This window comes from Caloenas nicobarica, chromosome 20 (genome assembly GCF_036013445.1).
Source record: "Caloenas nicobarica isolate bCalNic1 chromosome 20, bCalNic1.hap1, whole genome shotgun sequence".
NCBI classification, from domain to species: domain Eukaryota; kingdom Metazoa; phylum Chordata; class Aves; order Columbiformes; family Columbidae; genus Caloenas; species Caloenas nicobarica.
Window position 1 is genome coordinate 6204010 of NC_088264.1, and position 27680 is coordinate 6231689.

Here is a 27680-nt window from a genome sequence, read left to right on the forward strand (position 1 = left end):
CTCCTCTCACCCTTTGCAATGCATGTGCCCTTTGCTAGTGACCATCTTTCCTGACCCTGCAGATGGTCTCTAAAGGTCTTTACAGAGACATTTGCTCTGAGGGGCAAAATGAATATCTCCTTGCTTGTTAAGAGTAGCAAGCTTGGTGGCTTTGTTTTTCACTGTGCTGTGTTGCTGGTAGCAGCAGTGGTCCGTGCTGCAGGAGGTATTTTGGGGGGGTCCACTTGCTCCTCCTGATTGCAATAGGGCTGCTGTGTTTCTGTCTGTAAATGCGGCAGGTTGAACCTGGAGGATTATGGTGATGAGGAAGACCTTTTACTATCTACAGACTCCTTCCAGTGCTCTCTATCTCTGCTAAATCCAGTGGGGTCAGCAGTGGGTGACCAGAGTCAAGCCAAAACTTGCCTGCAAACCCTGAAGTCCCTTGTTGAGCAAAGGTGGGCGCAAGACACACTTGGAAATCCCCCATGTTGCAAGCTGGGATGTCTCCTGGAGTTCCTGGCTTGCCAGTCGTGCTGTGAATTTTTTGCATGTGGTTTTACCTCCTCACCCCTGCAGGGAAGCAGCTGGGGTCCGTTCCCATCCCAACCTCGTACCCCTGTGAGGTGCTTGGTTTGGCAAAGCGCTGCTGTCGCATCAGGCCGGGCTGTGCCCAGCGAGCGCAGGGGGAAGGTCCCCGTGCTTGCAGCAGGAGCATTGCTCAGAAATAGTTTGATTTTTGTGGCTCTTCTGGGGGCTTGGGGAGGTCTGTGCTTTTGTGGCTTGTTTCTATGTGCCACACATGAACTTCTCTCCTCTGGGTCCTGGTGACTTGCAAGATTTGAGTGTTTTGGTGGCTTTCTAGCCTGTGGCTGCCAAGCTGTATGTGATGCTGTGCAAGTGGTTTGCATTTTAAGTTTGCACGTACCTCCTGGAGAGCTGAAGAGAACAGGAAGGTGCTGGTTTGCGGATCGAGGACTGGCATCCCCAGTGAGCTATGGAGCAAACCTCTCCTAGGGACTGGATGTCTGTGAACAGCCTGGCTTGGCACGGTGGCAGGGAGGTGGGTTTGGGCTCTGGTGCACTCCTCTGGGATGGCGGCTGAGGTTTGGGTCTCCCCTGGCCTGAGCCTCCCACTTGTGGGGCTTCAGTGTTGCTAAAAGGGGAAGGTGATGTCCTGAAAATACCCTCCCAGGTGACTTAGGCACTGAGGTTTTACCACCTTTTCAGCAGGGCTTGAGTCCCAGGGCTGCTAAAAGTTAGCCACTTATTTGCGGTTGTGGACTTCCCCCCTGGCAGGAGTCTGTGTGCATAGGTCCTCCCCATCAGAAAGGATGTGGAGCGTGGGGGGCTTTGCTGTCTGCCTTGATGTATTCCCTGTCATACATCCCAGCTTCGTCAAGCACAAGTGACCCTCAAGATGTGTGATCCAAGCTGGTCCTGGAGCCGAGCTCTCCTGTATCTACCCCTGCTTGCCTCCTCCACCACAGTGCCTTTGTCAGCCGCCCAGAACCCCGCAGGGCCACAGCCAGCCCCCCTCAAGTGCCAGTGATGTGGCATTCAGGTCCTGGTCCCCCTCCCCGCCTCTGCCCCAGCATTTATCAGCAACCTCCCTTCCCTCCCAGCCGCCAAATTCTTTCTCCCTGCCGTCATCCTCCATCCAGAAGCCGCCCCGTCCCTGCTCTCCCTCCCTCCCTCTGAAACCAGCCCAGAACTGCTGGGCAAACATTTCGCTTGTTGTTATTACAGTATTCCCATCTGCATACTTAGTCATAAACCCCTTTTAATTCCAGCCTTTTTCTGGGGCGGGGTTAAGAGTTCAAACCCATCATTTTTCTTTTGGGGCTGGAGGCTTACAAAAGCAGCCCGCGGCGAGATTGTTTGGGAGGACGGGGCCCGAGAGTGAGTTTAGGGGGAGGGAAGGTGGGAAGGCGGCGATGGGGAGGGGGGTTGCACACAGGGGAGCTGGCTGTGCAGCCCCCCCCTGCCCGGGGAAGGCACTGGCTGAGGTTTGTGTGGGGCTGGGGGTGGCAGTGGGGTGCTCTCTGCCATTCCCTCCCTCCTTTCCCATCCCAGCCAGGGGTGTATGGGGCTGGCCTCTTCGCGGGGAGGCGTTGAGTCAAGTCGTGCCGCTGCTGGTCTTGCCTTGTTCGCCGGAGTTCTTGGATAAAGGAGTGCCAAAAGCTGGAGAGGAGTGTTCCCATGTGTGCAGGGAGGGGAGCAGCCCTGGCTCTGTGCAAAGGGCCCCCCAGGGGAGCCCCCCAGGCACAAAGTGATGCTGCTGAGGTTTTAGAAATTCAAAGGATGCTGCGGGGCTCCCTTCGCCCAGCTCACCGTGTCCTTAGTTTTAAAGGCTGTTCCCTCCTTTCTTGTGATGATCCTGCTCCAGGAGCACTAGCTGTCCCTGTGCAGGCATCCCGAGGGCTGGACGAGCCCAGATATCTCTGTGTTTCTCCCAAAAAAACATTGGGGTCTGTTGCTTGCAAGCCTACCTGGATTTAGTGGGTGGCTGTAGTAACCCATCCCTCCTCCCCTTTGGAGCCCGACTGCTTTTAATTCCTCTGTGGCAAGGATTGCTGGATCCTGGCCCTTCCTACCAGTTCACCCAGTTGTGAGGTCTTCCTGTGGGATGGGATATGGACCAGACGTTTATGGGCCTGAGAGGCATTGGCATCTTCTTCATGTCTGCAGGCAAGATGAGGTCTTTTTTCCCCCTGCCCCCCCCCTTCCAAATTAAAAGGTCTTGAGGAGGAAAAAAATAATAGTAATGTGTATTTGGGCTGACAGAAACATTGTAGAAATTTGTGCAGCTCGATTTCCCAACATGTTTCAGTAAAGAAGGCTCTCTTGCTTCACTTTTGGGAAGCAAGAAAAAGATGGAAATGTCTCATGTTCCCATTTTTTTTTTTAAATTAAGCCTTTGCCTTTTTTATTGAAAGTATTTCTCTAAAATTTGACTTCAGTTTTATATTACAAATACCAAAAAAAGTCCTGAAAGAACAGGTATTGGGGCAATTCTATTTGGGAATTACTCAAGGGCAGGAATGCCCAAGTGAAGTTTGCAGGAACAACCTCTGCTTTTCCTCTCTCTGTGTATGACACCATTTGACCTGTGGTTGTATGATCACGCAGTTTTACCTCATTTAGACTGTGTGATGGCTTTTCATATGTACTTTTTTCCCCCCTCCGTTTTTCTTAGATGCGTGGACTGAGGGTTTCATGGCACTAGGGATATTTAACAGCCAAGGGAAAACAATCTAGACGACATACTGTGTGTTTTTAGCAGATCAGGTACAGGCTTTCTTAAAAGCTTGCCCCAGTGTAGGTGGGCACCACGATCTTGCAGGCGAGTGGAGTCGCAGGGCTATCTCAGGCAGGGTGAGTGGTCTGAATTTACATCTAAATTACCTTTCCTGTGTGATCCCCTGAATTGCTTTGAGCGCTGTGCTTCTAGGTGCAGAGATTTTTTTTTTTTAAATTTTTTATTTTTTTTGTGTGTGGATGCTGGATGGTTATTAAGTGGCTGTAGAGGGAAGGGAGCTTATCACACAAGAAATTTGGGTTTAGTCCCCAGTAAACTGAGGAGTTCATCTTTCTAGCCTGAGCTTGATGTTCTAAAGAGCCTGCACGCATTGCACCTGTGCTTTGCTGTTTGCAGATGCAGGGCTGGAAGGAGAAAAGCCCCGCTGTGAGCAAAATCGGCTTGTGATCCGTTCCACAGGCCTGTGGCACGGGGAGTGGGTGAAGCTGGAGGGCTACGGTGGCTCGTTCCGGCTGTGAGCACACCCGGGATGGAGCTCTGGGAGCGCAGGGCTCCGCTCCCTGCCCTCTGTGTGCTCGGCAAGCCGCGGCTTGCAGGGCACGGCGGGTCCTGCGTGCCGGTGCGATGCCCGGCGCATCCTCCCCTCCCGCTTCGGAGGGGAGCGGGCTGGGTCACGGCAAGCCACGCGCTTTGTTTGCCTTTCTTAAGGCTCCGCTTTGCAAAGCTGGGTGCTGCTCTTTCCCCCGCCCTGCTGCATGGGATTTTGGAAAAGAGTTTTTTCCTCTCTTGTGATCAGAGGCAGCGCGCGCTTTGCTGAGCTGCGGTGGCTGCTTGTAGATGCTGGAGCAGAGGCTTTACGAGATGCATGCGGTATTCATTAGACCTGTTTTGCAAGAAGCTTATGTCTCTGAAAAGGACTGGCTGGCGTGGGGCGGGAGAGCAGGTTCAGCCCTGGCGCGGGAGCCAAAAGAGGTGTAGGTTTGGTTTCTGGGCACGATATGTTGTTGAGTGATGCTGGTCAGGTCACTCGGCTTCCTTGCTGGGCTGCCAGGGACGTGTGTATCTGCAGATCTCGCAGCTCTTCGATCGATTAAAGCAGCTCGGGTTGTTGCAGAGAAGGGAGCCTGCCTGTTCTCTGCCTGCGGCCTCGCGTTGTGCAGCGAGGGTCTGGCTGGGTGACGCCAGTCCCACACCTTTACTGGTAGGGACTGGGTGGGATATTGGGCAGGAGCGCGGCCCTGGTGGAGTTAGTTTTGAGTTTTCTTCTGGGGAACAGAAACCGTGGATCTCAGAGGTGTTTGAATCCTTTCCCTGCTTTTGCGTCTCCGTCCTCAAGGTAGATGCATCCTCGGGATTTGGGTATTTGCAGGCGTTGCTCCCCCGGAGTGCATTGCAACACCATCTCCTACCTCCAGCAAAAAGCTACCTGTGGCAGGAGAGCCGCTGCGTGGAATGGCACTGGGGTTTCATGACCTATGTCTGAAGATACCATTACATCAGGATGAATTTTGAGCTGTTTGTGTGTGTGGTTTCCTATTCTCCTGCAAACAGGGGCTTTGCCTTGCTCAGGAGTTGGAAGCGTGTACTATACATGCTGCTCCTCTTCCTGTCTCTTTTTATTTTATTTTTGTTGAAAGCAAGAGGATTTGTGAGATTTCTCCCTCCCTGCACTCACCTGCGCCTTTTGCCTTTCTGCTGCCCGGTGCCTTAATTACAGCTGACGAAGCGGCGTGCCGGTAAATCTTGGGAGAGGTCGCCCCTGTCACGCACCCGCGATGGGACAGGGGACGTGCCGTCCCCGCTCCCTCCCGACCCAGAGCACGTTTCCATCGCTGCTCCTTCTCGCTCTCTCCCTCTCTTCTTAACGTGCTGCTTGTGTAATTGTTGGCTGTTTGTCCGCTAATGATTATAAATTAGCGGCCGAGTGTATAAAAAGTTAATGAAGTTCTGTCGGTGGAACCATTACGCCTTCCCAGGCTGGCACGTACAGGTCAGCCCAGCCGGTAAGAAAAGCCAGACACCGAGTCCGGCCTTTCGGAGGATCAGATTTCAGCTCGCTTGCTCTTTCCTGCTGGGTTTTTTTTCTTGCTGGATGGAGCCAAAAGTTGAGTGCTGGGAATGCCAAAAGGTGGCAGGTGATATTTTCTCTGCTACGGAGTGAAAAAATCACTAAAATGCTTGCATGTTCCCCCCATCACTTATTTCCAGCCCTCTTGCTCCACTGAACCAAGGACACATCCCCTGCTTGTCCCCTTCCTGGCTATTTTAGGTCTGGTGTCTGAGGGCTCCCCAGACCCATTGGTTCTGACCTGTAGCAGCTTTTCTTCTGCAATGTGGGCTTTTTGGGTGGAAGCCAAACATCTCAGACCCCTTCAGCTTCTGCTGCTTTGCCTCTTGAGCATCTGACCATGATGTGGCAAGAGCAGCTTCTTCCACCACAAGCTCTCAGTACTCAGGGAAGGGTGTTGGAGGAGACAGCATGATCCTACAGGTATAAATCTTCCTGCTCTAAACTTCCCACCCCCTTATTTTTTTTCCTCATTGCTCAGAACTTGGCAGGACTTTAACTGTGTGCCCTGGAGTTTCTCTGGGTGGAGGCAGGTTTGGCGTAGGGCTTGCTAAAACGAGCTGAGTGGCTCAGCAAAAAAAAAAAAAGAGAAAAAAAGACTGTGTCCTCCTCCACTGCATGTACAAGAGAGATTTTGGAGGTGCCTCTCGGGTTCTGGCACTCTGCAAAAGCATTGGAAACTTGGCAGTGGGGCTGTCTTGTGTCATCCTCATGAAAATTCAGTCAAATTGGGAGCAGATACTGATCTGCTTAGCAGGTCTCTGAGGAGTGTTTTGGCAGCCAAGTCCTGGAGAGCGGCTGCCGGCCCTGGGGTGCTGCAGGCTATGTCCCCCCCGGCTCTTCTTCACTGGAGAGTTTTGGGCAGCAGCTATCACAGAGCTGGAATGGGGGAAAATGTGGCTTGTATGGAGCACAAGGTCTGCAGGATCAGAGAGACCGTGGGACCTGACTTGGGACAGCCCAGCAGAGCCGTATGGTCTTTGAGCACATTGGAGAAGGTGCCATATTTTTCCACCAGACTCTCTTTCTCTTCCCCAGATGGGATTATCTGTGCTCTCGTGGCGCTTTTCCCAAGTTTAAGGGTGTGAACACTAGTCTCCTGGCTTTCTTCCAGGCTGAAGGATCGCTTTCGGCATCCCTTATTTTTCCCTCCTGCTGCTGCGTTGTGCTCAGCAAGGCTCCTTCCCGGGGCTGGTGGGCTCCATCCTCCTCTAAGGAAGGTGCTAGCAAGGGTTCTGCGAGGATGGCAGGAGGAGCGTGAGCCCTACCGGACCTCCAGGATGTTTTGGGGTGGGCTGAAGCCACCAGCCACGCTGCCTGCGCCTGGGTAGCCGACGCAGGCGGGGAGGCAGGCTGCTTGAAGTCAGCGGGAGCCTTCCCTTTGATTCAGCCAAGGCTCGGATCAGCCCCTGGATTTTTGGGAAGGGCTCGGTGAACCTCCACATCCAGCTGCCAGTGGGGGGATTAACGCTGGGAGGCGTGGGTGAAAATCTGGAGCTGTGAGTGGTGCGGCGGGGGCCCGGTGGCCTTGGGCACGTGGTGGGGATTACGGGCAGACGTTCTCCCCGCTGCTCGCAGCCGCGGTGCTGGACGTGCCTTTAGGGCTGGGATATGGGGGGTTTCGGGGTCTGCACGTCCCTCCTGAAGCAGAGGAAGCCACCCTGCTGTGGGCGAAGGAGGAAGGGGGCCTGTGGATCTCTGGTTTCAGGTGCGAACCGCTGGCTGGCGACCCCGCGGAGGAGACGACAGCCGGCAGCCACCGCTGGCTGCCGGGGACCTGCCGTGCGCGAGCCGCCGGCGGGGAGGAGGGGAGGCCGGGGAGGGCCCCCAGCCCCTGCTCCAGAGCCCCCTGCCTGCCTCTGCCCTGCCCAGGGCTGGTTTTCGGGGGTGCAGGCATTCCAGGAATTTGTAAGGAATTAGAGGGCGGACGGGGAAGAGCGGGAAGACTCCTGCAACACGAACCATCTGGCCTCCTCGGTCTCTGTGCGCGGCAGTGTCTGGGATAAAGGAACTGATCGAAAACAGACGTTGTTCGAGACAATAAAACCGTATTACTCGTTAATGAGAAAATACATTTGAGAGCTGAGGGCCTGGGGCAAGCTGGGTGTTCTCCTGCCGCTCCCCTCGACCCTCGCGTGGCCCGGTGCTGTGGGTTTGCTCGGTGAGCCGGGGTGCCGCTGGTGAGTGCGCTTTAAGCCAGACACGCTTTGCTGGGGTGCACGCCCCCGCTCCCCCATCTCACAGCAAAGGAAAGTGTGATACCAGCAGGGAGGCAGAAAGCACCCCACAACCATGCCTGACGTAGGGGTTCTTGCTCATTTTACACCCTCTTTGTTCCCACTTGTGCGCTCAGCCTGGGAGCCTGCGGGGCCTTGTACTCATGCAGCTCCTCTCTCCCGGTACGTAAAGCAGGTTTGGGCTTGTTCCACGGCCGCAGGGCAAGCAGCACAACCTGCCTTCCCCTCCGCCCGGTACAATGCTCCCTGAGCAGCTGCAGGAGAGCCCTGCAGCCTGCACTGGCCCTCCTGAACCCGTAGCCTCGGGGACCCCAATGTGGCGCATTGCTGGGGCTGGTTATCAGATCCTGTGGGCTTTGATTTCCTTCTCTCTCCTCGTCGGCTCCTGCCCATCTTTGCAGGACGGACAGATGCTCTGCCTCTGCCCCGGCGGGTGTGTGGGCTTGCTTGGGTGGCCGTGGCCTGGCAGAGCATCCGTCCAGTTCTCTCCTTGCTCTCTGGGTCCTGACCTTCCCCTGTTTCTCTTTCTTTGTGCTGGTTGTGAGAGTCTGTGCATCCTCTGCTCTGCACCCCATCCTGCAAGAGAGCTGTGTGCCCTGGGGAAGCCAGGATGGATCCTCACCTGGAGGACACTATTGATTCATTCAGGCTTAAAGTTAGGCTTTAGTGATCCTACGGCTGGGCTTTTGGGTTTTCTGGCACCCTGTTGTGTTTTTTTTCTGCAGGGTTGACCTTTGCCGAGGGGTCTGGGGGAGGAGGGAGCTCTGGATCAGTTCCTGGTAATGGCAGAGGTTTTTAAGTAAGGGAGAGGCAGGGATTTCGAAGGTCGGGATGGGGGCGGTGTGTGTCTGGAGTCTGTACCTCCCAGCCTAACATTTTCTGAGATCTTTCTTCACCTCGGGCAGGAATGGGGAGCTGATGGTCCACGACAAAGGCCCCTTTTCTTCTCTGGGCTGGTGTTTTCATAGTGTTTGGTTACATCCCCCTTGCTTTCGGGGTGGGCGGGAAGGGGGCATTGATAGAACCTGACACAGCCTACATGATGTAATGTTATTTTTTTTGGTACTGAAACGAGGCAATTTTTCACTCAAGGTCAGCAGAATTTATGTCGAGCCCTGCTGGAGGGAGGGAGCCTGGGCTGGGGGTACAGGATGGGGTCTCCAACCCGACCCTACACACGCCAGCACCCCCTCCAGTCCCGCCACAAAGCCCTCTGCCTGCGCAGAGGTAACACACACATCACCCCTGGACCCTTCCCTGCTCCCCCTACCCCTCGCCTCGTGCTTGAACTGAAATATTTTAATTAAAACGGATTCTGTTGGGAGCGTGGAGCCAGGGAAGCCCGCTGCAGACCCTGCTTTTGGTGCTCGGGCCCTCAACATCTGTTTCGAATTGAAAACTCTTTGGAAAGGAGAGCTGGCCCCTCCTCCCATCCCCAGTTTCAGTCCCTTTGGAGACCCAGCGCACAGCCTGGCCTTCCAGGGGTTTGTCCTCCTCCCAGCCTCCCCCCAGCCCAGCTAAAGTTTTGCTCAAAAAAATAAACAAATGAAGTTGATTGCGGGCAGCAGGGAGGCTCAGGTCTTGCCGCATGCATGAGGCTTTATCAGTGTGATCTCCCTGACCCAGGGCAGCCGGGGGGTGAGGGTGGGGTCTCCATGCTTGCCCAGCAAGGAGGGCAAAAAATCAGTAGGGTTGCTGCTAGGGAAGCTGCAAAAGTGGGGTGTGGTGGCGTGCATGGGAGAAGCTGTTCATGGCCTATAAAGAAAAGCTGTACCTCTTTCTGGCATCTTAGCTGTTAGCAACTCTTCTGCTTGCTGCTATGCTCTTTCCAGCTAGCGTGGTCCAAGGTGTGGAGAGCTCCAGGTTGGCTTGGGTGGCTGCAGTCTGGGTGGGGGGATATTTAGAAAAAACATACTAAGTGGACAGGGTGGTTGCTTGTGGGCCTGTTGGGTTGAGGTCCCGTGTGCCCCAGAAGCATCCCCGTGGTCCTCCAGCAATGCGTCAATGCGTTAAAATTGTTGGTATTTTGGGAGAGGCAGCTCCAATGGAGAAACGTGGCTGTGTGAGTTGGGGGAAAGCTGGGCTGTGTAGGGGAGGCGGTGCTGGACCTGCGTGGGGAGAGGACATGATGTGGTGTCAGCGATGCTCTGGTTTGGCCCATGCATGACTTGGAAAAGCCAAAGCATGGACCACCTTGTGCTGGGCTGGCCGGGGAAGGCTGAAGCACGTTGGTAGGGCTGTGGAAGGCAGTGCTTTACTCATCAACCTGGTGTGGTCTGGGGTACTCGTGCACCATGAGAAAGAAGACCCACCAAGGCTTTTCCACTGCACCGATAGACATGTTGATGGGTCCGTAACCCCTCCAGGCTGGTTGCGCGATTGATGTGGTGGATAAAGGCAGTCTGTGGTGGCAGCCTGTGAAATGGCTCTAGGATTTGAACAGATTTGTTGCTGTTGAGGTTATTTGCTTTAGTTAAATCTGGCTGGTTTGCAGTCTGGATTCTCTTCCTCTTCTCTCTGACCCCCCCTTCAGTCTCCCAAGCAGATACACCCTGGATTTGGGCCCATGAGAGCGGTCGAGGCCCTGTCTGGAGGAGTTGCACCCTTCATGTGCTGTGTCCCCGGCCTGGCTGGGGTGGAGGGGACAGGAGGGGGGTGGGTTGGAGAGGGCAGGTCAGAGGACCACGTTTCCAGGAAGGTCGCTGCGCTGCCGGCGTTTGCCGTGGAAAGCCGGACGTTGCAGCCGTGTCCAGATGCGAAGAGGTCAACCCCGCGCCCTCCCGCACAGGGAGGGGAGAGGTTCCTCTCTGGCCATTTTAGTGGAGCGCTGCCACCATTTGGGAGCGCGGGAGGGAGAGGGAAGGAGATGGAACACAGAACGGGGGGTAAAGATGGTTGAAAAACTGCAGGGAAATATATAAACCTGTAGCCTGTGAGTGCTGATTCGCACTGCATTAAAGGTTTTTTTTTTTTTAAAAAAAAAGTTGTTTCTCTTCCCTTTTCTGGAACTTTTTCCTGACCTCTTTCAAATCGAAAAGCCTTATCAAGTGTTCGTGACTTTTCTTTTTTGTAATTGTTGCTTTTGGCTCGAAAGGCAGGAAGCGAGCAAAAACGGTCCGTGCTGTGCTGAGTGCCATAACCCCTCTCCCCAAAACATCGCATGCTTTCCAGTGTCCGTATTTCAATGCGGTGTTGTGGTTGGGGTGGCAGGAAAGGGAGGCTACCCAAGTGTGAACAAAGATATCTGCTTCCTTGGGGAGACCCCTTGGTCCTGCTCTGGGGTGCTGCTGACCTCCCTGCAAAACTCCTGGGCGAGAATGGTTCCTAGTTGTGTGGTGACTGAAGAAGGGAGATTTGGCTAAAATGATGATGTGATGAGCAGGTCTTGGATGACTGGTCCTACTCCATCTCCTGGCTCAGTTTAGGTACCTGTATCACTATCCTGATGGCCAAAGATGAGGCACAGATGCCCCATGACTATCCCAGAGCCTTCGCTAGACAGGGGTGGTGGGGAATTAAGCCCCTTTCCCCGGGATTACTGTTCCCGTAGGCTACCAACCGGTCCGACACTCTCCTGCCTTGTGTTTTATCTTCCTGGTGATAGTTTCCTGGCTGTGATGCTCCTCTGGTATTGGGACCAGCTGCTGCGCGAAGGCTCGCGCATGTGCGGGACACGAAGGTTGTGTGTATGAATGAGTAAGGACTCGGAAAGAGTCTTAGCACCGCCTTTATCTCATGGAAGAGGAATTTTTTTGATGAAGAGTCGCAAAATCATCCATCTTCCCCCTGTTTTTGCAGTGGTGTCACCCACAAGGATGTGTCCTACCCATTTCTTAGGGGTGCGGGGGGGGTGTCTCCTCAGATGTGTGCGTAAATAGCCCCTGGGATGCCTTTGCTAAGCTTGTTTTATGTCTTTGTTCTAATAAAAAGTTGCGTGTTGCTTCATATTTCCAAGCTGTTGCTGCGGCGGTGGTGTTTGCTCTCAGCAGCTGAAGAAAAGCTCTTGGTTGTTTCTCCCCTCGACCTTTGCATTAACATCTGGACAAAGATAAATGCGTATGTGGGTTGTTCTCACTTGCTTTGACGTCCTCACGGCTTTAACGAAACAATCATTTCTAACCTGGAGGAGGGGTGGCCCCGGATTGCAGTGGGGTTCGCTCCCCACTTCTCCCCAGACGGCGAGCGGCGTGTGGGGAACAAACTCTGTGCGAACTTGGTGCAGGCGGGGGGAGCGTAAGTGAAAGCTAATTGGAAGCAGCCCTGACTTGCACTCTGCTGGAGCTATTTACAATATCTTTCATGCGGTGACTTATTGAGTTATTCGCTCAAAGGAAAAAAAAAAAATACAGTCCCTGCTTATTTATAGCAACGGTGGTAACCACTGATACATGAGCTGGCTTGGATGTGGAAGCATCTGTCCTGGTCAAACCTTTGGCTGTTAATTCACATCCTTCACCCCTCAGCCCGGGATGCATTGAAGCACATAAGCGAATATTGCTGTCTGGGGGTTGCATTTGAGTACGGGATACCTTCCAGGCCTTTTTCTTGTGTTCCTGCCCCAAGGTCCTGTGTCATTGCACCATCCTGGGCTGCTGTCTCTAACACCCTTGCTGTCCTGCGGTGCAACGCCTGATGGGTGGTGGTTTTTCATCGTGGGTTTGACTGGGGTGGTTGCTCGGTGTTGCACAGTCTGAGGGTGGTGCCTGGCATTGCATCCAACCAGGTTTGTCTTGGGGCTGGAGGGAGGGAGCGCTCAGCTGTTGGTTCTGGAGGAGAGAGGAATGTGCACGTCTTGCACTGGGTTTTGGGTGCAGGGTGTCCTTGTGTGGAGCAGGGCAGGGTGTCCCAGGGTCAACCAGACACAAAGGGGTTCAGGTGAGGACGCAGATCTGTGCCATGGGGCTTGGGGCTGAAGTCTTGGGTGGACCCCAGCCATCACTGCCATTTTATCCAGAGCCCAAAGACGATGTGCTCAGATCTGCGATCGCTGTACCCAGATTGTGGAAATGTTCTTTTAGTCTGGGGAAGATGCACAGTGTATGTGGAGTGTGTGCCTGCCTGCAGATGCTTGTTCCACCTTCCTTATCACCCTGGTTTCCCAGGAATTGGCTTCTGTCCCTGCCTCTCGCCGATCTTCTTGTGTTGTTTTTTTTTTTTTTAAGCCTGGCACCGATGCTTTTGATGTTCCCAGCCTCCTATCTCTGCACGGCTCCTGCAGTACCAGCCCCGTGCCTTTCATTACTGCGTTAACAAACTCGAGTCGTGCCTAACGAGGACGCCTCATACGTTATGCTAATGATCAAGAGACATGTTAATGATATTTTAGAAGCCTAATTAGTGGAATATATAACTATATGCAATTTGGTAATGGACTGTGACAAGAAGTTGTTAAAAGGGGGCTTGACAAATCCAGTTGCATGTGGCCTCAGACAAACAGTTGCTGAGAATAGATGGCGACGCGGGGTCTCTGCGTGCCTCTGCTTGCGGCTCGCCTCCCCACGCTAAGGGATGTGGTTTTTGGCGCCTGCGCTCATCAGCCTGACTGGCACAAGCTGGTTTGTTGGCTCTAAATTTTTCTATTCTGCTTCTTGAACTGACGTGACCAAAGCTTCAATTTATGGGCACGGTAATTTTCTCTCTCCGTCTGTCGATACCTGCACGCATACGTGTAAAATACAGTCGGTCTGTCCGCGTGGGGAAGCTGTGTGGCCGGAGCTGTGGTGGACCTGCCGTTCTCCACCGCTTGGGAGGAGGCAGAGGAGTTGTTGGAGCAGCACCAGGTCTCTTGTGTGCGGTATGTGTCCCACAAACATCTCACTTGGTGGCAGCTCTTCCCAAGATAGATACACAGCTGCACTTGAGCTTGCGTGACTTTTGGTCCATGGGAGAGGAGCAGAAGTCATGCAGGACTTCTGTGAAGCAGATCCTGAAAGAACCACCTTAGATGTAATGTTGGCAAGGAGGTGGGCTCCTTGGGACCTGTTTCTCTGCCCTGAACAGTGGGGAGAGCAGCCTGGCTGTAGATACCTCCCCATGGGCGACTACAGATACTAATTTTTTTTTGGTTGATGTGCTTCATACAAGGCTTGAAAGCTGGTTGCCTGGTTCAAGGCCAGAGCTGAGAGTTTGCAAGTCTGACCTTCTGTCTTGACTGGGCCAAGGGTAGTTCGAGCCTTAAAAAACCAGGCTGGATATGGGCTTGAAGAAGCACAAGCTGGAGGCTGTGATTTGTTGGCCAGCATCTCTGATGACTGGACTCCATGGCCTGTCCAATGGGGATGTGAAAAACCACAAAAACCTGTCTTACTGATCCCCCTATGTCATGGGTGGGAGCAAAGAGAACCTGCTGACAACAGCAGGGTGGTTGTTATCCATCCCATTTCAGACTCCTCGAGGTTATAGACTGGTGCTTTGTGTGTGTGGCATCTCTTCTGCTTAGTAGAAGAGCTGCCTTCTGGCGTCCCATGGGAGAGGAGAAACCCGGTTTCTCGCCCAGGCTCTGCTGCATGACCTGGGGCAAATTGTGTTGCTGCTGCGCTGGAACCTCTCATGTGGGGAAGAGGTAACTGTCCTTCTTTGACAGCAACCGAAAATAAGAGTGGGGGCAAAGGGTCTTGTGAAGCAGTGCCAATTATTAGATTTTATTTCTTGATATCAAGCCTAATTTTTGTCTGTCCTTAATGACTTCCCAGTTTTCCCAGCTGTATCCTGAGAGCTGCACCATTTCATTACTTTATGCCTCTTTGGATGTATGACTTATGTACCTGCCCTAAAATCGAGCCTTTAATAAGATTAAATTCCCATTTAAACTCTCACTTTCTTATTATATGAATATGTGCACAGTACCTCTCTCTGGGAAGGAGGCACTGAATTAGAGGGATGGAGAAAGATGTACGTGGCCTTTCAAAGGGTTTCTATGTGGAAGGAGGGCTGGATGAGAGGAGTGGGATCAGATGGTGCTGCTCCCGTCCCGTGTGTCCATATAGGGGCCCTGCCCGTTCCAGCGGGGAGCGGCGATGGATCCACGATGGGGAGCTGACCCCGAGGCACCTCGCTGCCATTGGGGCTGCCCAAAATGCTTGAATCGGGAATTTGCAACTGCTTTGAAGCTTGCGGAACTTTCATCCTGTTGATTTTTTTTTTTTTTTTCTTCTCCCTTTAAATATATATTTTTTAAAGATGTTAAATTTCTTTTACTTATTTGGATTTTTTTTCCCCCTGCTAATAACTAAATTATAATATGGCTCCCAGTGGGATTTAAAAATATATTAAAAAAAAAAAAAAAAACACATAAAAAAACCCGCAGAAATTATTCCCCCTGCTTTTTTTTGTTGGTGGTGGGTTTTTTTTTTTTTCCTCTTTCGAGTGCAATCCGTTCTGCATAATAGCTCTTTGTCTGGCTGGCAGATAGGCACGGGGGAGGCCAGGAATTGGCGGCGAGGCAGCGGCAGCGCACAGGAGACTTTGGTGCCGTCCTCGGCCAAATGGCACAAAGTTCTCCTTGGGGGGTGATCGCAAACCGCGCGCCCCCGAGCAGCGTGTGGGCCTCGTGCCCGGGTACCGCCCTGCTGGGTTTGTGCTGGGGTTTAGATGAGTTCACGTCACCCAGCATCCCTGCGATGAGACAGGTATAATAAAGCAAGAGAATCTTTACACTCCATGGTTTCATTCCATGGATCAAAGATCAAAGCAGAGGAATACACAGTGACCATAAAATTAACTGCTTTTTCAATTTTACAATGCTTTCAGTGATAAAGAATCATATAAATTTAATATTAATTAAACACTTAGCTTTTAACCTCCTCTTGCATCTACTTTTGGCTCCTTGTTGGGGAAAAATTAATTGGGCATCTTAAATCTTGCGTTACTAAACGCTTTGACAAGGGGTTTCAAAAGCACTTAGAACTTGAGCAAAATGTATTTGTGCCATTCGTCCTTCCACTCACCTAATTGAAAATCTTAGAGGGGAAAGGGAGGGGGCAGGGAAGAGGAAAGAAGAAAGTACTGTTTTATGGGTTTGTTTCTTAAAAGGAAAAAAAAAAGGCGAGGGGGGGGGAAAAAGGCATAACTTATAGCTGCTCTTATGGTCTCTCGGCTTTAATTCAATTCCCGTCACACTTAACACCTTGCAAAATGGAAGCGATTGATCTTCTATTACAGATGGCCTATCGATCGGGAGCTGGGGTGCTGGCGGCGCGCTGCTGCTCGCTCCCGTGGTGTGAGCATCTCACCTCCGTCTCCAAATTCTCCTCCGAAAAAAAACCTGTCGGCCTTGTGCGTTGGTTGTGTGGGGAAGATAAAAACATCAGTGCGTGTCTCTCCCTGCCTACCGGTATGGTAATGTATATTATTAGCTTCCCAACCATTGAAACGCAGCTGCCTTTGAGGTAGAGCCCAGCAAGCGGCTTTTTAGTGGCAAACAGCAACACTTCATGAATGTGCGAGGAAGGAATTGCAAAATACTACTGTCACGATCCAAACCAGAAAGATTCAATGGGAGGAAAGCTCTTGGAAATCAGTAATGTTGCAAAAGACCTAAGGAGCCCAGCAGAGAGCAAATTAGATGTGTTATTTGCAGTGTGGTTTGGCAAAAAGGGTAGCAGTGGGCTTTCTGGGCTGCAGAGGCCACACTTGATAGAGCAGGAGAGATCTTAGTTCCTTTTCCGAACTGGATATGGCATGTGTCTCCAGACGTCTTATTAATGCAACGATACCGGTGAAATAAAGGGAGTTTCAGGAACTCCAGGTGTATGGGCATGGATCTAGGGAGTTAGGGAGAGAAATTGTCGCCCTGTGGCGGAGCCTCATTGATTTTCCCGGCAGACTGGGAGACCCACCAGCCGCCGCTCTCCGAGGAGATGTAGGTGTGAACGCGTCATACGAAACACCTGGATTGAGACTTACGGAATGCTCAAACAAATAAACAAACGAGCGACTCCAGGATGCTGAGTAGACAAATGCCACTTTACCTGTTCGTACCATTTCTTTGCACAGCACTGGCGTTTCGTGGCGTCTTTTGTTAAAAGCAAAAGAGTAATAGCAGCTGAAGACCTTTTATGAGCTTCTCTCTTGTGGTCTTGGCTGCAAATTACAGAGAGCAAGTCTCTGAGCGCGCGTTAATGAGGCTGTGCAAGCACGAAGCTGCCCATAGCTTGATGGAGAGCCCAGCAAATTAGAGGCATCCCTAAACCAGGTTTGTGGGTGGACGTGGTCCAGGGCTAAACTTCTGGATCAGGACTTTGGAGCAGCATGGAATTAATGATTGTCTGGTTGGTCTTCTATTTGGGATTCTTGATCTGAGTTTGCGTTCAGACTTCCCATGATTTTTGGGGGTGGCTGAAGAGCTTTTTTTCCAAAAAAGCAGCTCTTGTTGAGTTCAGGGAGCGTGTGTTGCTGCATCGCTTCTGCCTGGACAAGCTGCTGAGGGGTGTGGGTGTCAGGTGGTGGGGAGCTATCAAATGGGTAACACAGAACTTTCCCCAGACTAGGAACCGGGCGGTGAAATTCAGGATGAGCAAGGGATGAATTGAAAAGTGAGGCCAGAAACAGGGCCTAAATAGCATTGCAGGGGATTATACTGCAGGGGGCAAAAGCTGTAAGGGGCTGGAGGGATTTTGCAGCGTGCTGTGGGGTTGGCATTATTTTACATACCTTCTCTTCTATTTTGAGCTGTTTGCATGGCCCATTTTAAATTGGGGAAACTGGGAGAAGCAGAATAACCTGGTTCAGGTCATCATCTTGGTTTATTTTCTTCCTTTTTTTTTTTTTTTTTTTAATTGTCTTGGCTGGTTGACCACTTAGGTTTTTAAGAGGGGATCTCATACTTGATGCTGCCCCTGATGAGGATGCTGAGAACCATCTGGTCCAGCAGACCCTTTTAAGGACTAATCCTTCAAAGGACCAGCGTGACACAGTGCCTGAAGTGGGCAAAGCTCTTTGCTAGAGGGACACAGCCTCTGCGCATGGCAGCATTCAAGATAACAAGGCAGGGCCAGCAGAATCTTCTCTGTGCCATTTTTAGGCTGCTGGAAAAGCACCTAAGGCACGGCACTGGTCCTTTATGGCCAAGCAGTGCCCCGTTTTCTCTCTCCTGGGCTGTACACCGTGGAAGCAGGGCCTGCACCTCTTCCCATGCTGACCCTGGCTCCCTCAGCTCAGCTGTGATGTGTGTGAGCCGGGCTCTCGCCCTCTCCTCATGAGTGAAGGGGCTGACACTGAGACTCGGTGTCTCGGTGGATCGATTTATTCTAAAATCTCTTGGGTTAGATGGAAGGTGATTGCGAAGGACTGGATAGTGTTGATGCTGCACTGGGCTCTCGCGGATGGTGTTTGGGAGGGATGGGGAATGTCCCCACCTTCAGGTGTGTAGATAAATCTCAGGCTCTGCATATTTTGGATTTGGGACTCAGTCCTTACTTGTAGACCCATTGTTGGTGCGTTAATAAACATGTTACTAGTCGGGATGTGTTTTCAAGCAGGACTAGACAAAGAATGTGCCAATATCCAAATACACCTCTGGAGTTTGATGCTAAGCATCCCATATCACCACGGCCATTGGCTTACTGCCTTATCACCCTAAAAACCACTGGTGCTGGGCTAGAGGCTGGCAGTTGCTTAAATAAAAGGCTTAGGTTCCCCTCAGCTCTCTGTATGCAGCTGTGGAAACGCTTTGATAATGGCTTATCCTCCAGGATCCGTAAGAAAAGTCATTGAGAAACAGCATTACACCGGTGAGGGTTTTCTAAGTAGTCCTTTGTGCTTCCGAGTGTAAGATCACGTTAAGGGGAGGACACGGCGCGGAGCTGCTCGCCTGCTGTCCCCACCAGCAGCGGTAACCAGCGGAGGAAAGCGCTTTGCGCGGCTGGAGGTGTGATGCTGTGAAGGAGGTGGGGGTCAAGACCTTAAAAGATATGGGGAGGGATCGCAGAGGGCTTAAATCAGAGTATTTGTGCTGGTGATGGAGGAGCTTTACCCATTTTTATCAGCTGGGACTCATTTTTTTGCTGAGTGCCTACAGCTGTGTGCGGGGCAGCGAGCACAGAACCACTGAGTTTGGCTTGTGTTTAAACCCTTTTGGTCATGTCCCCGGATTGCCCAAGGCTTGCTCTCAGAAGAAGCTGAGAAGCCTCGTTCTTAGCCAGGTTTGAGACATAGAGTTGGGGTGTTGAACAGCTGAAATGCTTTTAAGAATGTTGGTTCTTCTTTGGGATCTTAATTCTCCAACAGAGGTGTGCTGAGCGTGTGCCCACAGTGCATGTATGTGCACATTTGGCTTGTGGTGGGCGTAACACAAGCCTTGAGGAAATGATTTCATGCTTTAATGAAACCTAGAGAAATTCAGATTTTGGTAAGAAGAGGAAATGTTTCAGTTTTGGTTGGTGCCTGAAGCTAAGCAGCTTTGGGTGCTGGAGGAGGATCATCACGGTTCCAAAGAGGCCACGAACAGCACGGACAGCAGCAATGTTCACGGCACATTTGCAGATGCAAGAGGTATTACAGTAAGTTGTGGTTTGTTTGGTTTTTTTTTTTCTTAATCAAAACCTCTTGAATTCAGCGGGAGCAGCGCACGTGCCAAGCCTGAACCTTCTCAGCGCAGAGATCCGATGGCATGCAGACTGGCTGTGATGAGTGTTTGAAAGTGGGGCCCAGCTTGTCCCACCAGCCTTTACCCTGGGGGGGCCCTCCCATCCTGGCAGAGCTCTCCTGGCTCAGCATATGCCTGGACCTTTATATTTTGGGGGGCAAAAATTAATCCTGAGTTGTTGGTTTTCTCCCTCCTGCGCTCAGGCTCGGAGCTGTGCGCTGCAGCAAGGGCCTGAAGACGGATACGGTTCAGTACCGGTCACTCTGCCAGCTGTGGCAGGAGAAAGAAAATGCTTGAATTTGGGTCAGTCACTCACCGCTGCCCCTCGGGGAGGCTCTGGTTTCTTGTTCGTAGCTCTCCAGAAGAAGCGGATCACCAGGTTACAGTTCAGAAAGGATTTCAAAACGTGCGGGAGCTCTCGTTACCTGCTCCAGCCATGGAAAATTAACTCTGCGCATGCAGTTTGCTCCAGGGAACTTTGCAGTCTTTTGCTCTTAATTCATGGTATTTTCTTTAGCTTTTCCCTCTAGTCCCTTTGCCATGAATGTAAGTAAAAGGAAAAAAGAAGGCAGGCAGCGGAGAGGAGAAGGCGGCCGTAAAAGGGGCATAGACTCCTTGGCCAGCCAGGGTTATTCAGCCCTGAAAGGGGAGTTAAAATCGGCCTCATCCCAGCACTGGCAGCACCTCCAGCTCTGCCCCGTCGCCATCTCCATCCACCTGAGGCCCAGCTCGGTGTTGTGTCCCTGTCGTATTCTCACACCTCTGTAGGGTGCAGAAGGCTCCGTGCTGCGGCTGGTGCGTGCAAAGGGAAGGAGAACCTGCCACCCTATCCCCATCCCCTGGGGACATCAATGCCGACCTCCCCTATCTGCTGCTCACCCCGCCTCCTGCTCTTCTTCCTGCCGTCGGAAGGAGAGAAAGAAAAGGAGGGGAACAACCATATGAAAAAAATGTTAATTTATTAATCACGGAATATATAGCAGTTCATCTGAAATGCTGTTGCTATGCCAACACCCTGGGAGTTTATTTTCTTAATCCAGGAGCGAAGCGTTTGGTCCCCCGCTCTCCTGCTGAGCTATTTGAATATGTTGCTGCTGCCGCCGTATCTGTTTAAAAGGGGGAAGGAGGGAAAAAAGGAGGAAAAAAAAAAATAAAGTAGGCTAAACCAGCAAAGCAGTCAGATGCAAAGCAGTAAGAAGCCTTTCTCAGTACGACTTAGTAAAAATGACACAAATTAATATACTCTACTTAAACCAGACCAAGATTAATGCTTCTCTTTCAGAGCAGCTTAGTCCAACTGTCACTCGACAAGCGTTCGTCGGACAAAATCAACACTAATCAACATTTATTCCTCTCTTGCCCTTGGGTCTGAGGAGCGTAGAGCGGGCTGTGCCATTCTCCGGCGCGTCTCGCCACGCTTTTCACCCTCCATCCAGCTTCGCCATATATCACCCTTCCTCTCTGTGCTTCTGCTTGTACGGATCCACACGCTCAGCTATCAGGCTACATTAGAGGCATGATAGATTTTCTGTTTTAATTTACATCTATTATATTACAACATAACAGATCTTGATTCAGTGGAGACCAGTGTCTCCTGTAGCCAGGCTCTTTGGGAAGATTTTTGCGTTAACTTATCAAGGCTGGTTGATGTTGGGAGGACAAGGTCCTGATGCACCGGTAGTGCCATCTTCCCATTTCTCGCGCAGGCACGCTGCAGCCGCGAGTCAGACACGTGCAGGGTCGCCGGGTTTTGCTGAGATTCACAGTTCATTTCTGGTGGCCAGGGTACCTTCATGGCAGGGAAGGGATAGGTCTGACCTAAAGTCTGCCTGGAAGATTTCTTGAGATCTTGACGGGGCTGCACACCAGCTGACTTTCCCTTTGAGCATTAGGTCTGTCTTGTCTGGTTGTCCAGAGGGTCTGTGGGGAACAGAAAAAGGCAGAAGAGTGGAAGAAACTGGAGCGTGTTGTGTTCGTTTCCTCTCCGATGAGCGGAAAACTGGAGAAGGTCATAATGCTGCTGCGCTCAGCTCGGTGTAGTTCGAAGAGCTCTTCCTGTCCTGGCAACCTTGGGTTATTAAAATGGGAGGGAGGAGAATCCCCCCTCCACCTTCCCGTTTTTGCACTTTGCGTTCAATGCTTTTTTCCCTGATTTACCTGGCAGAGCACTCGCTTGGGGTTTGGATGATCTGTATTTGACTTTTTTCCAGTGCCACGGATAGCTGCGTAAGCTTGGACAAGACTTTTGTCCTATGGTCTCCTAAATGGGAATGTACAGGAGTTAGACTCTTGGGCAGAATGAAATCAAGGTGGTTCTTGCTCTCCTTAGTCCAAAGAGGACAGCAGCTTCACAGGCTGAAGGAATAGACCGAAGGCCACATGAGAAGTAGTAAAAAACACAACATTCAAGCAACCTCTTCTACAGGTTGCATGTACAAGTGTAAATCCATCTGGGGAGGTGATAGACTCACCGTTCTGATGAGTGCCCAAGAACAGGTTGGAAGAATACCTGTCAAGGATGGTCTTGTTCCAGAGCTGGAGAAGGGGTCAGTCCATACACGTCCACCCACCCCTTCTGCTGCTGATTTCAGGTGTGAGGGCCAGTCCGGTGTTGGGTCTCACAGTATGAGCTTGGTGCTGATGTGGGTAACATCCGTTTTCATGCAGATCGTGGCTAAGAAGCGGAGGTTGGCCTGTATTTGGGTAGCCCTAAGTCTAGCGGTCGCTCTCATGGGTTCCCTGCCCCCGGGGGGTCCAACACATGATGTCCCCATTGCAATTGCTAAACCTGTTTCCTTAGCATGCTGTCAGTCTCTTTGGTCAAAGCACAGCTTGGTGATTTTGCTGGGAACTCCATGGTCCTCTTCTGTACCGGAGCGTGCATCTTCCCAGCCCGGGTAGGCTGCAGGTTGGGCTCGGGGAGCTGGTGGAATCTCCCTCTGCCTTTCTTTCTTTCTTTCTTTCTTTCTTTCTCTCTTTCTCTCTTTCTGCTGGTGGAAATGAAGATTTGATTAATGTGGGCACTTTAGCACAAGTGCCATTTTCCAGGCTGTAGCTCTTGGCACGGGGAGCAGAGGGGAGCGGCGGGCAGCGTGTGCTGGGAGGGGAGCGCCCTGCTTCCATCCCCACAGCTCACTGGTACAGTAGACCCTTGGTATAACTTTGCACTTCCACAGGGCTGCAACTCAATTTAAAAACAACCCCGAACCCAAGGAACAAGGAGGGGCTCTGTAGCGAGCTCGTATCTGCAAACCTACCTCATTAATTTTAATGGTGGGAGAAATTCTCCAGCCAGGGAGAGATGCTGAAGTTGGAGTGCCAGCAGCCCTCGGGGATGGGAGGACAGCAGTAAGTCCCAGCCTGTGGGAGACCGGCTGGGGACAGACCTCACGGGGAGTCCTGGCCCTTTTGGTGACTCGTAAATTAGCTGGGTTCTCGCTCCAAACAATGGTCTTGAGCAAAGGCATGGTGGGAGCCGGGGTGTGTGGGGGGGACCACGAGGCTGGGTGGGGACCGCTCGCTCCAAGGCCGCTCCGGGCTGCGGGGCTTTGCCGGCTCTTCAGGGAGGTTTTTGGAAAGCAGATAACATGCGCAGGAATTAATACTGTTTGTAAAGCACTTGGAAGATGGGAAGAGCTATAGAAGTGCTGTAATTAATAGAGGTTGGCTAATTTAATGTTCTGGCTGGACATCGTCTCTGCTGATATATATGTAAGGAAAAGCACCTCCATTAGCACTAGAGAAAATCGTTCCCCCTCCAGTGCTGGTGCTAAAGCAACCAGATTTATTTCTCTTAATTGTCTCTCCAGGCACTGAAGTCCAAATGTCCCTGAGTCTTGGAAGTGGATGTGCCTGTGAGACAGCAAAGCTTTGCAGAGCGTCCTTGCTTTTGACAGATGCCCAACTGCGCCGTGGTTAGGGTGCTGCCACCTATGTGGCACAGGTCAGGGATGGAGGACAAGTTTGGGGTGAGTATGATCCGTGAGCTTTTAATGAAAGCTGCACGGGTCTGGAACAAACTGGTCGTTAGTGGGAGGAGAAGGCAAGTTTGCCATGGAGATGGCTCTGTGCCGGGTGGGGATGGCCACGGGAGCGAGCGCTTTGTTTGGGTCCTGGGGAGGCTGGGGAAGACGGCATCTCCTTGGTGCTCGTGTATGAAGTAGCAACTGTGAGAAGATGTTTTCACTCTCCCCGGTGGGATACCCAAGGAGATTTGGAGGCAGCCGGTGTGAAATGGGAACTGGTCCTCTCTACCAGGTATGGCTTGGGATCCTTGCAGAACCGAAAGGTTCAGAAGCTGAGCGTTTTCCAACCTGGATGTCTCGCGTTAAGCCAGACCTGGGCTGTTGTGAATGTCTGCTGCTGTAGTACTGTTACTGAGGGCTGCGCGTTTTATGACATACTTAAACTGCAGAAAATCTTACTTTTCTTTTGAGGATCTGGTGTAAGCTGTCTGTATGTAATCTGTGCCCTCATTTACCTCGCTGTGTTGGGGATGAGGTGAACTGAAGGACACCTCCACCTTTTGCTTCTCTTTTTCCTGCGGTAAAGCCTTTCTTTAGTTTTCTGGTAATGCATTTCTGTAGCCATGTCTCAAGAGTGCTGGTCAGCACAGCCCTTCTGGCCTCTTCTCCCAGGGTGAACCGCGACTGGGCTCCAAAATCCATATATAGCTCTTGGAGAGGTTTTCTGAGATGCTGGCTGGTTTCTGTCCAGCTTTGGATGTGCTCAGCTCACTGGGGAGCTGGGTTATTCCTTGCGCCTGAATATGGTGTTGGGCCCTGCCCAAGGCTGAAGGCATTGGCCTTATATGCATAGGAACAGGCAGTTTCTATATAAATGTTTTTATAAGGGCTATAAACCACGATGCTTTGGAGTGCGAGCCGACAGCTGATCGCTGAGCTCCAAAGAAACCTCCCTGCGAGCGTCTCGTCCCGAGATCCTTCTCCATCCGTGTTGTGATGAAGCCGGGATGACTTTGGGGAGGCAGGAGATAGCACAGCAGGACTCTAAGTGACCTTCTCCCGGGTCGCTCCCTGCCAGGGTCAGTTGGCTGCTTAGCTGCGTATCAGGGATGCTTTTCCCTGGTGGTGAAAGAGCAAAGCAGAGATCCCGCTGGGGGAGGAGGAGGGGAGGGCTGGCGGCCCCCGCGGACCTGACCTGCTGGGCTGGCTGTGTGTGGAGCTGGTCCGAAGGAGGTGCAGGAGGAGTCGGGGAAGGGGGGCGGCTATGCAGCAGTCAGGCTGATCAGTGCTGTATTTCACAAGCCTGAGCTGGCATCCCAGGGCTGCCTGTGCCTTGGTTTCCCCAGTTGCAAAGCAAATGATGTTACAAGCCATCTTACCCTTTTTTTTTTTTTTTGGCACAAAATGCTGTTGAGCCTTGGTTGAAAGGTGCCAAGGGGGTCTATGCAGCATGTAGGCAACAAGTGATGGGTTAGACAGCCTAGTTGCCAAGGCTGGCTTTTTGATGACAAGGATGCAAAGCCACGGCTGGAACAGGTCTCCCTGCAGGAGTCAGTCCAACCCATCTGTACTTAATGGGGACCACACAGCACGGCAGCTGGCCCCGGGCCAGGAGATATTCTTGTAAGTTAATAGCACCCTGCGGAGACAAGCAGTGCTATAAAGGGGGTACAGATACTTTAAAAGGTATTTGAGAGCCCGGGGCTACACAAGAGGGGTCCTGCAGACCATTTAAAAGCTGTGTGCTACCCACCTTAGTCGTCCGTCCTTATGTATTCCCAAGCCACAGGGATCATGTTCCTCCAGCGAGCCTGGCTGGAGGCCGTGGGGTAACAGGTGCTCTCCCCTGCTGGGGCTTTGACTCCGGGCAGGGGCTGACTCAGCCCCCAAAGGTCTCTGAAATTTGGGTTAAAGTGAATTGGGAGCCTGTGGTCTAGTGTTTCCAACAGGATGGGTGCTCCAGGTCACACGGGCTCCTCGGCTGATGATTTTGCCTGAAATGCGTTGGGGCTTTGTTCACCCTGCATGAGATCTTTTGCATGGCAAGTGTGCGATGTCTAATCCTGGAAGAACGGGGTGATTCATGGTGAACCACCAGGGATGGTGCTTAAGGCCATGTATTTCTCCTTTTTCTAAAAACAGGGCAAGGGACAAGCCTTCCTCAGCACAGGGGCTCTGTGAGAAGGGTTGGTTAGAGCTTGGGCTTTGCAGAAGAGCCTATCTCTGCCTGGCGACCCAGCACAGCTGCTGTGGGCCGTGTCCCCTGCGTCTGGAGGGGACAGCTATCAGGAGGAGCTGGGAGATGTGTCCAGCCTACCAGGTGGGGACACGGGGAGTGCCAGGGTTGGGGGCAGCGGGGACATCCATCAACCTGCCCAGCTGGCTGCTGGAGAGGTGTCAGAAGGTGACAGCTTTCTGTTGCTGCTGACCTGAGCTCGGGTTGAACTTCTGACCTGGAGATAAAAGCCTTTCTCCACCCTCCCTGGCTCCGGTGCCCTTTTACTTGAATTGCCCAGGCTTTCCCACCCGTGTTCGTCCAGGCTCACAATGCAGAAAGGTCATTTATTGTGCTGCTGCCTTTCTGCATCCCCTTCCCCTTGGTACCTTCACCATGAGACCATCTGGCTCCACCAAAAGCCTACCTGCCTCCTGCTTTCCTTCCTTGTCCTTTGCTCGCCATGACTTCAGCTCTCAGCCCCCAGAAATGTGCCAGCAGATGCCGTGTGCTGAGGTGAAAGGAGAAGGGCTGCTGGTCCTTTGGCTTTAGTGGCAGCTGTTGGAGAGCCCTGATGGATGATGGAGCTGTGCTTTCACCAGCCCTGCACGCCACAGAGGCAACTTCATGAAATCCACGTGGAGGGAGAAACAGGGTCCGTGCAAACGCGCGTTACATCTGCCGCTAATTTTGTGATTGTAAACGAAGCAACAAAGGGAGGTGGTGCAGCGCGAGGATGGTTTAACCTTGATAAAACAGTGATTTCACCAAGGATGATGTTCTCCCATCTATCTTCATCCATCAAGGTGCTGCTGAAATATGCTGATGAAGCCTGTGGATTGGAGTACGGTGCAGTTAAATGGGGCGTTGCAAACGCTCTCTGTACCCCCGTGACAAGGTGACGTTACTTACTGTCCAAATTTAGTACAGGGAAAGCACGAAACTCTGCTTTTTGCTCTGTAGGCTGGGGTGGGATGCAGCCAGGGCTGTGGAGAGTCGGAGGTGGTCGCAGCATCTCCACACGTCGCTTCGTTTTCCCCCTTTAGTGCCACTGAGAGTCATGAGCGCAGAAGCACTAAGTGACTTGAACTTCGCTATACAAATGCCTTCCTCTCCCATGCAGAGGGAGAAATTCGGTCACGAAAGATGCCAGGGTTGCAGGTAAGGTACTGGTCCTCTTGACTTTGGTTGGACGTCAGCTGGAGGGTCTGGTCTGCAGAGGAGGAGTCAGGAAATCCCAGGGCTTTGCTGTTTGCTCGGCTACCGCGCGTTTTGCCTGTGTGTGCTGTGTCGGAGGAGCAGCAATTAAGCTTTATTTATATGGGGTTTCCCAGCTTGCAGGGTGGGAAGTGACGGTACGTGGGTGTGAGCGCTGCCTGTGAACTTCTCCTCAAGTTTGGGGATTAGCAGCACGGGCCGAGCGCCACAGTCTTTTTTGGTCAGGTATCTGCAGGCGGTTTAGTGGCTGCGTGCGAGTGTAAATGTCAATAGGTCAGCGGTAAACTGAGCCCTGTAACTCAAACCACCGTTGTACCCGGCCCCGCTGGGACCGGCGGTGTTCTGCTGGGGTGACGGTGTTACACGTGGCCCCAGCGCTTCCAGTCTGGGTTTCAGTGAAGGTGTTCCCGGCATGGCTCATCTCCAGACAACACTTCCTCCTGCAACTGAGTTTATCTTCCTGGGTCGTCCTTCCAAGAGATGACAAGATGTGTTACCTCCAGGCTTCCTTCCAGACTTGTGCTTGCAACGAGGTAAACCTTTCTGCAAAGCTTCTGCAGCCAACAGGGCTCTGACCCAACCCCAGAGCTCTCCTCCATAAATAACCCAGACGAGTGGATGCCTCCTTACAGACAAGACATATGGTGAAGGCTGGAACACTTGCTCTGGACCTGGAGAGGGTAGCTGTTGAAGGACATGTCCATCCATCCTGCTATGAGCAGGACAGAAAGCCTGATCAGAGGCAGCCACCCACTTTGATCCAGGGACCAGAGCGCTGTGATTTCACACCTTCAGAGCTTCCTCCAACTTTGGTCTTCTGGACCTGAACAGGTGCCCCTGTTCTGCGCCAGCCCTGGACCACTCTCAGGGCTCCCAGTTGTCACTTAAGATGACGCTCAACTGTAGCGAGACCGTCCTCAGCCAGGCATAGGCAATAACATAGACGTAGTACAAAATTTCAGATCTTCTCTGTCCTGCTAGCAAACTCTCTGCATCTTGGTAGCTCAGACTTTGTGGTGGCCTTCCTTCTCCTCGGACATCTCATGGGACACCTTGTGAGCCAGGGGCTGGAGTGATGGGCTGGTTCAGGGCATGGACTGGTCAGCTTATAGTGAGGCTGTTTCTGCTCCCCTCAGCCTCTTGTGTTCCCAC

At 52.2% G+C, this 27680-nt stretch overlaps 1 protein-coding gene and 1 long non-coding RNA gene across 5 annotated transcripts in view; one reads left to right on the forward strand and one right to left on the reverse strand.

The window, feature by feature from the left end:
- The window catches only part of PBX1 (PBX homeobox 1), a 126602-nt gene that overhangs the window by 19049 nt on the left and 79873 nt on the right, over positions 1–27680 (forward strand). The gene's annotated exons all lie outside the window — the stretch shown is intronic.
- LOC135996881 (uncharacterized) lies at positions 20073–26597 on the reverse strand. Its single transcript, XR_010607325.1, has 2 exons — positions 25738–26597; positions 20073–20236 (listed from the first exon to the last, which is right to left on the reverse strand). It is a non-coding gene; the product is annotated as an uncharacterized LOC135996881 (long non-coding RNA).